General features: G+C 38.3%; 1 protein-coding gene and 1 non-coding gene across 4 annotated transcripts in view; both read left to right on the top strand.

The window, feature by feature from the left end:
• LOC149569227 (succinate dehydrogenase [ubiquinone] flavoprotein subunit, mitochondrial-like) overlaps nucleotides 1-13,010 on the top strand; it is a 254,135-nt gene that overhangs the window by 150,054 nt on the left and 91,071 nt on the right. The gene's annotated exons all lie outside the window — the stretch shown is intronic.
• TRNAD-GUC (transfer RNA aspartic acid (anticodon GUC)) lies at nucleotides 11,939-12,010 on the top strand. The gene has a single exon. It is a non-coding gene; the product is annotated as a tRNA-Asp (tRNA).

The raw sequence follows: 13,010 nt of genomic DNA on the forward strand, positions 1-13,010 counted from the left end.
TATGTTTTGCTTTCATGGGATCCTAGTGACTACGGATATAGCAATGTAGCACAACTGAAGTTTCATAGCAATGTTTATATCAGAATGGTGCAACGAAAGTTTGACAATAGTTTGATGCCATTTCACTTCTCTCATCTGTGTGGTTGGTTTGGGACCTTGGAGAAGATGGCATTGGTTTGATGATGTATGACTTGAGGACTAGCAATCCTTTGGTGGCAAGGATTTGTGATGTCTCGAAATTTTTAATGTAATAACCTAATTAAATTAATTAATTGATCGAGCCCAAAATTTTAAAAATATAATAAAAGGACCTTTATTTAATAAATATGGGGTCTCAAATTAATAAATAAAAATAGTTCTATTTGGGGTCTCAATTGATTTATGTATTTTTAGGCCCATCTTCTATTTTTCCGTAGGTGTATGTGTTGCTGTGTCGGTTCTTATTGTGCATCCTTGGGAGTTTCCTTTGTAAGGGTATTTATGAGCGACGAGTAAGATGTACTTCTCATGTAACTTAAATTATTATATTGTACTGCAAATTCCAATTGGAGTTCCATTTAGCCATTTTGGAGGTGAAAGACCCTCCAATTCGATTCCACTATTTTGGTGTAACTCCTCATCCTATTCTTCTCTACTATACTTTGTTTTGGATATGGAAAATCTAAAGTGCTATCATTATTTGAATCAAGAATTACTTCTAGCATTATTGGTATTTGGCATTCATCTTTTGTTATTTTGTGTGATCTATTATTTGTCTATGCATGCACAGTCATTGTCTCGGTATGTTAAGGATATGATGATCAAATTAAAATTGCTGATTTGGGTTTGGGGACAGATTTGGGTCGTGGGTTCGGGTTTGTGGGTTCGGGCAATTTCTTTTTCCCATTTGGGTTCATGAGTATATATATATATATGCTAAAAAAAAAAAGAAACTCATATAGTTGTAATACTAACTTACTAAGTCATTTCATGGTATGAATATATCATTGTTACTTGATTATTGATCAATGTCAAATGTCAAAGATAAACATTAAATACTCACTTATTAATCTATGTTAATGTTGTAAATAAAATCATACATTGAATCCAAAATAGAATTTCAAAACATAGACTACTTCATTAGATTGATAGATAATAATTTAATTTAATAAAGTTTGAAACATGGTAATAAATGAGTCAATGACAAATGTTTAATAGTTTATCGATGATCATAGACTCATGGTATCAAAGACGCAAATGCCCTTCAAGGGTCAAATGGGTCATCAAAATATGAGGGATCAATGGTTGAATCCTCATCTATATCATTTTCCTCATCATTGGAACCCAAACCGGTTCCACTAGCCCTAGATGCAACCACATCCTCCTCGTCCTCTTCAACATCTAGCAAGGCAATTCTAGATATATCTTGGACGGTCGTATCCAAGTCAGAAGTCTCCGGTGTTACATTCCACAACTTCTCTGGCCCCTTCTTATATCCTGGATCCTTGCGTGATAGGAGGCGCTAGACGTTGTGAATAAATACCAAGTCCTTTTCTTTCTTCGAATGTGACCGGTTATGCTTCACTGAGTGGATAAAGGAGTATGTACTCAAATTCCACTCAACAACAAAAGAGCTCGCAACCTAGAGAGACGACCAACACAATTTAAAAAAATCAAAAATTGTAATTTTACAATACAATAGGAATTTAAGAGTGCTAATTCGACGAGCTAAGTGGCCATAAGAAAAGGAAAAAAAACTTAAAAACATACTTGTGACAAGATCTTAATGGCAAGAGGTTGGAGGTGCATGTAACTTTGCCCATGTAAGTACCACCATCTAATCGCATCCACTCTACTTTGGTCATTGATTGCATCAGGGTTTGCATTTTTGCCTGAGACAAAATCTACAAACTCTCTCCTAACATTCGATGCCACATCAGGATCACTAAAGAGCCTACTAAGTGCCCTCTTACCTAGTAGCAACCTCAGGATCTCTGTATGGTGCCACTCTACCAGGAATAGAAAGTATCTTACCGCTAGAATACTCAGGAGAAAGTGCATATGCCAGGCGTAAAGGTGTAATCATCTTGTTCCAGCGATGTAGAGCAATTTTCTTCACCTTATTGTACAAGGTATCCTCAGGATCCTGCTCTCTTCTTTGAATGACTTGGGATGTCAAATGATGTACATGTAAGTTATCTTGATGTAGTGTTAATAACTTAATTAAAATAAAAAATCAAAATCTCTCAATAAACAAGAATAAAGTATTGTATAAAAATTTAAACTTATTGATTTCATTTTTTCTAGCATGGAGTCCATGGCATCATATATGTCCCCCAAATAAGGCTCATCAGTGTTGGCAAATCAAAGCATAGACATGATGGGCTTAGTGATTTCTAATACATATTCCACCCTATTCCAAAAATCATTACTCAAGATCATATCCTTTATAGTTTTAGCCCTTTCTGTATCAGCTTGCTTCCATCCACCCCATTTGTTGCTAATAACCATTTGACACAATGCTTCTTTCACCCTCACAAGTGGTCTAAGGACGATTGTGTGTGAAGTAAAACTTGTTTCAGCAACCTATTACCATGTTAATTCAAATTGTAAGTTAATATAGTAACACATTTCAAATATCAAATATGTAAACAACACAGAACAATATGTATTCAATTATGTAAAGTATGACACAAAATGATAAATGAAGCTAAATAAAGTTTAAATTTTATCTTCAATAATTCGAAGCGGGAGAAAGTTCTTAAAATTGCTTGTGACATATGGTGGTTTGTCACAAACATTGGGATCTCCTCACCTTTATACACTTTTTTCACCCATTCAATTTGGGTGCCAATTGCTTTCATCACCAAATTCAAAGAGTGGACAGTGCATGGTGTCCAAAATATATGCTCATATCGTGCTTCTACCAAAGCACCTATAGCCTTACAAACTTTAACATTGTCCATTATTACTTGGACAACATTGTCAAATCCCACAGACTCTATGGATTCAATGAGAAGTTTGGTAATAAAATTTGCATCCTTTACTTGCCCTTTACAATCAACCACCCTCAAAAACATTGCCCCCTTGGGGCAGACAACAATCACATTTATTAATGGACGGTTTTTACAATCTTTCCATCCATCAGAGACAATGATCAACCCCATTTGGATCCAAGAATCTCTTATTGGTTTGAGGAGGTTTTCTACATTCTCTCATTATACAATATAGTGGTTCTCAACTTTTCATATCCAAGGGCTCAGTAACCACGAGGTGCTTCATTTATTGCTTGCACCATCTCTTTCCAATAAGGTGATCTCACTAGATTGAATGAAACACCATTCGTAATGAGGCAATGCCCAACCTTTATGTCAGCAATTTCTCTCTTTTCATTTTGAAATGCCTTATCTAATGGGCCTCTCTTGTGGGATGGGGGTGTTTCTATTTCATCTTCATCTGTAGATGGGGTAGGGAGGAAGGGATGTAGTCTAGTGGTTGTTTGAGAGGGTGGTGTTGGCAGCTTTTGCATTGATCTATCTTTTTTTGCCTTTGACACTAACCTATCAACCTCTTGTTCTTTTAATATGCTTGCTATTTGAGAAGATGACAACCCCTTTTTACCTCCCTTTGGGGGCCCCTCATACATGTTAATCCCTTGACCTGTTGGGCCTATCAAATGATGTTTAACCGGTAACATGAGCTTCTACATTGGCTTTGGCAAAAATTGCATTTCCATATATACCCTCCCCCTCCAACACATTGCTCAATTCTTGTTGTATACTTCCACAAAAGAGAGTTTTTATCAATTTTAAATCTTTGGGATCCCTCCCCACCCATTGAACTCTGCCTACTCATTCTATGATTCTTGCAATCTATAAAAGAAAATTAAAAAAAATTATTTATGAACTTATACAAAACTTGATAAAAAATTAGAACACTTAAAAAACTAAAAATGAACTATGGAAGAAGCAAAAGGAAGGATCAAATGCATACTTGGAACACTCAACACTAATTATTTGAAGGATTTGAGACTCCACAAACAATCACTACTACCTTCTCTTTAAACTTGCAAAATGGCCACACCAAAATGAGAGATTAGATGAATGAAAAGTATCTAATATGCCTTCCTTTAGGGTTTGAAGAAAATTTTTATTAAAAAACTCATTGTTAAATGTTTTTTTGACCACTTTATGGCCCTACAAGCCATGGGTCTTTCTGGATTTTCTCGAGTTTGTAGTAGGTCTGGGCAGGGTCCTTGTTTGGGACTGTGGTCCGCCTGGGACCTGAGTGACCCACATTCCAGGTGAACCATAGTCCCAAACTGGGACCTTGCCTGAACCCGGGCTCGAATCTGGACTCGGATGAATCCGGATCCAGACCTTAGCTTTAGGGTCCAAACCTGGCAATGTAAGATTAAATATATGTGATATTTATAGCTTCAATTATTTATATGTGTGTGTGTGTGTGTATTGCTGCTTATAGACTTCCGTTGATCTTCACATATATACACTCTGTTTGCAATGTATTTAATGGATACGTAGTACTATGTTACTATTGTAGGGAAACTTATTTTTATTGTTCTGTTCGATGAATTAGACATCACCATCGATTGAAATTAAATAGGAGACATGTCGTGAATGGACATGTCTCTAAAGTGGGAGGCACATCCATTTGTGATGTGTCTCCTTCTTTCACCAAGCTGACCGTCGAAGACCAAGATGCATTGGCTAGCTTATGTTATGATTTAATCATGGTGAAGGTAATAAGGTTGGTCAACACATGGTGGATGTTGACTCTCTAATATATGGTGAGACAAGAGACCAACCAATGATTGTTGATTGATACGTAGGCATTTAATATATATGATATTTTAAAAGTTGAGAATGTCTCTAGCTAGGTTCGATAAGAGGATTATATATATATATATATATAAAATTATAATTTAATTCTCATAAATATCAAAATCTTAAACAATATATAGATATATAAAAAAGAGTTTAAAATTTATCATATCTAATTTGATTTTACACTTTACTTTTATTTGATCGAAGCTATAAATCACTAACACTCCCTCTTAGGGAGGATAAACATAAAAATAAATATTACCTCAACATAATATAACAAATTGCAATTTTAAGAATATCTCTTATCAGAAGGTATTCCTTATTTAGATATCATCTCGTGATATCAAGAGTTCAAGTCACATGACATTCACCAAGTACTCTTTGAGCAATGTGAAGAATGGCCATGGTCTATTTAAGGAACTTTATCCACCATGCAAGTTATCATCTATTGTGATCTGCTTAGACATAGATGTCCATTACAATAGCAGGCCTCGGTCTATTTGAGGAACTTAATCCACGATACAAGCTATCATCAATCGTGATTTGCTTAGACGTTATAAAATCTCCATCACAATAGAAGGCCATGGTCTATTTAAGAAACTTGATCCACCATGCAAGATATAATTTATCATGATCTGCTTAGACATCGTAAGATGTCAATCATAACAGAAATTAAGTTATTGTTAAATCGTCACCTTTCAATAACTTTTGCAAATACAAGTGATAATCAATTGGAAGTCGTCACTTCCTCATGATGTACATAGAGCCCATATAAAATAAGGTTTTTATTAATAAGTAATTCATTAATACAATAATCAAATATTTCGTGACTCTTTTTAATAATTACATCATATGGAGTTTTACCTTGACAATATTCCACCTTCATTTGCAAGAGGCTTTGTGTGGATGGTAAATAATTGTGAATTCCCTCTTAATCTAATATTACACTAATTTATCGATATTTTGAATCTCTTTAGAATATGGATTTCTTTGAATCCAAGTTTGGATTACTAACTTCAGCAAAAGAAGCTTGATATTTAAGTCTGTCAGGACAGTTTGTTGCAGTGTGCCCATTGTTGTCACATCTATAACATTGTACTTTGGAGTAGTTTCTTTGTCTCTTGTCCAACTATTTACTATCTGAATACTTGCCCTTTTTCTTCTTTGATTTAGTGATGAGAATCTGAATTTCTTCATTTTTGGATCCCATACTGATTCCGGTGGATATTAGATTACACTCTTCTTGAATATAGTCAGCCTTTAGTCGATCAAATTTAGGCAGTTTGGAACGAGCACATACTCCTTGTCTAATGTTTTCCCCTGAATTATGGAGTCCATTTAATGTTACCATAGTTAACTCCTTACTATCATAGATATGACCAATTGTTAAGAGTTGGATTCTTAATTCCGTTATTCTCATGAAGTATGAGGTGATGATCTCTCCTTTATTCATCTTTATATTAGCAAGTTGATTCTTTAGAGTAAGAAGCCTACTAGTGTTGTTAATTTCATACATTTCTTCTATTGCTTTTAAAATATCACATGTAGAGTCTAATTTTGTGATAATAGGTAGTTAATGATTTTTCACTCCATCCACCAATAACTCCATTGCTCTCGTGCTGTCCTTTTTTTACTGATTCTTTTCGTTGTCTTTCTCAGGTTTAGAAGAACTCACTATAGTTATTAGATCATGCTTTCTTAGAATTAGCATCATTTATAATTTCCTGGCTTCAAGCACCTTCAAGTCTCACGCTGTTTAGCATTTTACAATATTGTGGTGATTTTCAATTATTTTCCAATAATAATTAAAATATTTTTCAAAGAATCTGATTTGATATTTTCTTAAGACCGGCTCTGATACCATGTTAAGGTTGTGCATCGTGATGATCAGATTAAATATATGTGATATTTAATTCTTCAATTATATATATATATATATGTATGTATGTATTGCTGCTTATAATAACTGGCTATATACTTTCGTTGATCTGCACATATATACACTCTGTTTGCAATGTATTTAATGGATACACTGTACTTTGTTATTATCGCAGGGAGACTGATTTTTATTGTTTTGTTCGATGGATTAGACATCCCCATCGATTGAAATTAAATAAGAGTTCGAATGATAAGGCATGTTTGTTCTTGACGTGTCTCTGTCTTTCACCGAGTCGACTGTCAAAGACCAAGATGCATCTACTAACTTATGATTTAATCACGGTGAAGGTAATAAGGTCGGTCAGCACACGATGGACGTTGACTCTCCAATATACAGTGAGACAAGAGACCAGCAATGTTCGCTGATTGATACATAAGCATTTAATATTAATGATATTTTAAAAGTTGAGAAGGACACTAGCTAGGATTGATATATATATATATATATATATATATATATATATATATATATAGAGAGAGAGAGAGAGAGAGAGAGAGAGAGAGATTAATTCTCATAAATATCAAAATCTTAAGCATTATATAGATATATAACAAAGAGTTTAAACTTTATTATATCTCATTTGATTTTACACTTTACGTTTATACGATTGAAGGTATAAATCACTAACATGGTATTGGCAATGAAGGCTCCAGGACCATCCAAAGGCTAGCCCATCCATCATATAGATAATAGATTAAATCCCCTACTGTACGGTTAGCTTGAACGTTGTACAGTCTCAACACCATACACTGCCACCGTCTTGCAATTCACCTTACTATATGAACTATTCACATTGTACCACCCTACCTTATCCCATTGTGTGACATTACTATTCGCCTCCACCATATGGCTGCCCTCTTCATAAGCATATGCCTCCCACATTGCACATTGTATGGGCAGATCAGAATTACCGTACGCTCATCTAGAGCTTGGTGTCATACAATCTTGTCAACATAACACCTGGAGTTGGAAGACATACATACCTGGTTCAGTTTGTCTCCATAGTGTGCCATTGAGTGTGGGATATTACATAAAGTGGGAAAATAAAGAGACAAAGAAAAAGAATATGAAGATTTAGGCAAGAGGAAAATGAAGAGTCATAGGAATCTTCTATAAAAGAACATTGGTAGGTTCATTCTCATATACTTGGTTATTGTCTTCTCTTGGAGAATTCGGGAGCTTCAGACTTTTAGTTTATAATTGTTGAGATGAAAATCCTTGGCAATTTAGTCAGTTGGATGGAAACACAATTTGACTTTGAGGTGGATTCAAAGTTGAGTTTAAAACTGTCAAATTTGTGAATAGAGGCATTTCATATATGTTGAAAAATATGGCTGTAATAGTTTATCTATTTTGATGGTAATATTCATGTGTCAGATCTCTATTAAGTATGAAATTATAGATTTGCAGTATAATCTGTTGGATAGATAGAAATCAGTTGCATGCAAATTGTCTGTTAAATTTTTGTGGTACAATGAAAAGAACTGGAGCAAATATCCATAGTCAAATTCAAATCATTGAGCACAATGGATCAATGAGAGCACAATACTCACAATCACAACCATGCAATAGGGGTTTGTACCTTGATGGCTACAACAATAACGACATGATTTTATTATCACACTACATCATGAACAACGAGTTGAATGGATTGTTAGATATAGACAACCTTACAAGAAAATTGAAAATCTGTGTTAGAGTTAATTTAATATTTTCTACTCTTGCTTATATTTGCAAAATCTTTTCAAAATATTTAAAACTAATTGGTATCATTTGTGAAAAGCTAGATACATCAAAAATAAAGATTTAAAAGAAAGAAAAAAAAAATCTACTTTAAAAAATGTTAGAGAACTAGAGGTGAATCAAATAATTGGAAGCTTGAATGATTTGTCAGTTAGATCCTACAATGTCTATAAAATTGAAATTAGAATAGCTTATAACAATGAAAAAATGGGAATCAAAATGCTAAAAATAACATAATGTTTGTAATGTCTTCTTTCTAGTAGGATGTAGAGTTTGTCGTCGGTAGATATTGTGTAGCCGACGGGTCACTTCGGGAAGGTTATTGTTATGTAGCTGACAGGTCCCTTTGGGAAGGTTATTGTTATGTAGCCGACGGGTCTTTTCGAGAAGGTTCTTGTTATGTAGTCGACAGACCCCTTCGGGAAGGTTCTTCGAAAAGTATATGTACACCATCCGAGATCATTGTAATCATCATCAAGAGTATAATGTAATGTCTTTGGCATATGCGAATAGTACAAGGAGTTTTGTTGTTCTTGTTCATTGCTTGTGTGCATTAATCTATTTAGCCTATGTGGTAAACATTTGGTGCCGTTGCTTGATGGACTTGGTACGAAGGCAGAGGAATGAAGACTAATGCCGAATCAATTGAATAAAAATAAGAATAAGCTGAAGGGAAAGGATGAAATATGCACAACACAAGGGAATTTAATTTTGGCATAGCAGGCCGAATGCAGACGAAGGTTTCAACAAATCGCCGACTGACAACGTAGCACTGAAGAATTGTTGGAAGAGACTCGACAGCGGCTGGATTTGGTGGAAGAAGCAAGGGAGGAGTTTCTGAATCTGCATACGTTGAGGGAAGAGAATCTAGACGGAAGGGGATTAACTTGCACGGCTTGGAGTGTTGAGAGAGCACGAGCGTGGAGTGAACTCTTCGTTCGAGATACACTTCCAGAACGGACAACTTCAGTTGACGAAAACGCTTCTTCACCAAATAACATGGGTATGCAGAACAGCGTGGGAGTGCAAAACCTGTCATCCTCGAATAATAATGGCAGGACCAAAGGAGAAATTGCCAAAGTTTAATGGTGATGGAACAACCGATCCAATCCGACATTGTAAAACATACGAAACAATTTGGAGGGCGAATGGCATAACAAATACAAATGAATAGGTCCGACAATTTTCGGCAACACTAAGGGGGTAGCAATTGATTGGTTCGCCGATATGGATCCCCAGAAATTAACCACTTGGGACAACTTTAAGAAGGAGTTTACCACCGAATTTCAACTACTCTGTGACGACAATGAGATTATAGCCTAGATATACAACACAAAACAGGGGAAGAATGAAATAATCTGAGTTTATGCGAGGAAATTAAAAGACTTAATCAATAAAATGGAAAATAAGCCGGTTGATGGGCTGCAAAAAAGATGGTTCATTGAAGGCCTACACCCGAAGTTGCAGAAGAAGATGAAGATTGTGTTGCCATCGTCATACACTAAAGCATACAATCGAGCAATGAACTTAGAAAGTGAGCAAAAGACAAAAAAGAAGAAGAGTAGCTCATCCGATTTAGATGATGATGTGTCTTCGAAAGAAGAGAGCAATGATGAAGAAAAGGGCAGCAAGAAGGTCCATGTTTACCGTACAGGTAAAAAAAATGAACGCATATAGACAATAATAGCAGAATAGCAGAATTATATTCGCAATAGTAGATGAATGATGATTTACAATGATCCCAGACGGGATATAAATACTATCACCGAACCTTCTCGAAAGGGTCCGTCGGCCACAATTATTCTATCCGCTACAAATTATTTACCGCCGGATCGTCGGCTACAGAATAGAAAATACCGCCGGAACCATCTAGTCGGCTAACACCATCCCCCCCAAAAAAAAAACAGTCATCTCCTGACGACTAACAAAATTAGGAGACAACTTACAGACCACAGAAGAAACTAGAGAGAAGGGGGCATCCCAGAAGTCTTGCTGGCGACGTAACTCATACACCTGCTCGGTCCTGATGCGGAGATCTGTTTGAATTTGAAAATTAACTTTGACGGCCTCCTTTAGAAGAAGTGTTGCGTCCATGGCCTGCGTCCTGGCTAACTGCATCTCGTGCTTAGCCGCATCCTTATCTCGAACCGCTGCCTCTGTACCTTGCTTAGCCACGTCCCTCTCCTGCACCACTGCTGCCAAATCTGCCAGTAGTGCTGCCCGCTCTGTGGCCCATGCTGCCTGCTGGTCGGCCAAGTCGGCGGCTAGCTTCTGTCTAGCCTCAGTCTCAGCTGCCAATGATCTCTCTGCTGCAACCCTGTTCGCCTCTGCATGTTGACGACCATAGTAAACATCTTTGTACAGTCCCACAATCTCATGTGCCAGCTTCATCATAGGGGTGTCACTGGGTCCCAACTCTGACTCAGTGGCCCAATCTGCCAACATCTCGGTTGTCTCCGTTGCCAGCCAACCCCTGTCTATAAAGCAAGTTTGAAATCGCCGAGGACAAATCCCACGGATATATGCTCTGATCAAGTGCCACTCCCTCCACCGAGTCAGGGCCTGAATTGCCACATCGTATCCCTTCTTCAATGCAGACTTCATAGTTCTGAGGTAATTCCGGCACCTGTCCTCATCCGACCCATAGTCCTCCTTGGCGAAGGCCTCCAATGACCATTCCGCATCACTGTTTTCCTCCTCATCAGCGGGAGCCATGCCCACCTCCGGTGCCGCCTTCTCTGCTGTTGGCACAACCACGACATGTGGCATTCTCTCCTCCTGAAGCTGAGGCTCTGGTACCGCTGGCCATGTTCCTAAACGCCTAGGGGATTGAATGGGCGGACCTCGCTTGGCAGGAGTGAGTCAAAACTGTTGCCTCAAAAACTCACTAGCTCTATCCATCACATCCGGTTGGTCAAACTGCGCAAGCTCCATGTTCGTCGCCGATACTGGCTGGGCTGACTCGGCCTCTACTAAAAAGGATGATGAAACGGTGACCACTGCATCACAATTAATGACCTCCAACCGAACCTGTGGCTCAGACTGTGGCAGTGGCAACTGTGCTCCTGGTGTGATTGCGATGGTGACATCTGCTGGTACAACTGGAATCACCTCTGCTACAGCCGTCGGCAATGACTCGGCGAGTATTCGTGGGACGACATCCATCATTCTCTGTGGAACCACCTCTGTCATTTTTCGTGGGACATCATCTGTCAGTGTGTGTGGAACCACCTCCGTCACTGTCCGTGGGACATCTGCCTCCGCTGGAGGAGTCATAAGAACCGAGGCACGGCGCTGACCAAATGCCGGAAGATTGAGCGACTTAAGCCCGCGGACAGCTGCCCGCGGGGCTTTTAGTCTGTCCGCGGGACCTTCCGCTAACTCCCACGGGGTCTTCTGCCCGCGGGACTTTCACTACCTGCAGACAGTAGTTGTCGTTGTAGTATAGTGGTGAGTATTCCCACCTGTCACGCGGGTGACCCGGGTTCGTTCCCCGGCAACGACGCCAAATGTTTACCGTACAGGCAAAGAAAATGAACGCATACAGACAATAATAGCAAAATAGCAGAATTATATTCGCAATAGTAGATGAATGATGATTCACAATGATCCCAGACGGGATATAAATACTACCACCGAACCTTCTCGAAGGGGTCCGTCGGCCACAATTATTCTATCCGCTACAAATTATTTACCACCGGACCGTCGGTACAGAATAGAAAATACCGCCGAAACCATCCAGTCGGCTAACAGTCCAAGCCCTCCAAAAGGATATGATTCGAATAATGAAAGAATTTAAGAACATGCAGAAGGAGACCAAGGGAAATGAGCTATGGTGCATAGATTGCAAGATAGAAGGCCATACAAAGGGATCCTGTTCGAAACATCAGTTCTGCGAGATTTGCGAGATCATGGGACATTCCACAAAAGAATGCCCCTTTAATATGAAAACAAGAGGACCTCAACAAGTGTTCCTGACACAGGAGGCTTCCGCATCAGGAGGAAACACCAATACGGAGGGTGCCACCTCGGGAGGGTACAAAAAAAATAGACAAGGGCAAAACAACAACAACAATGCCAATAATAGTAATGGGAGCCGCAGTCGAATTTAGTATGATGCGAACGGATGATCGATGGTTCAATGTCAAGCATGCAATTTGTTGGGCCATTTTGCCCGAGACTGTACAATGGTAAACACACCGAAGTTGTTATGCAGATGGTGTGGTCTTGGAGATCATGAAGATGCTAAGTGCCCAAAATCAAGAGTGAATCTGATCATCATTGGGACGGACGAAGAGGTTTTGGCAATCACACAGAAACAGGCAAAACTATACCTCGACCCAATGACGGAAAAGAAGAGATTAGAGGAAGCACGGGTGGAAATTGAGAAGGCAACATAGGCGGACAAAGCACACTTAAAGGACACTACTAGTACCTCAGCAAGAAACTACGCAGAACATAACATCGTACGAAAAATATTACAAACCGAAGTGCTAGTCAAGATA

Source organism: Cupressus sempervirens, chromosome 3, assembly GCF_028749045.1.
Source record: "Cupressus sempervirens isolate cs-2001-9-10 chromosome 3, ASM2874904v1, whole genome shotgun sequence".
Taxonomy (NCBI): Eukaryota; Viridiplantae; Streptophyta; class Pinopsida; order Cupressales; family Cupressaceae; genus Cupressus; species Cupressus sempervirens.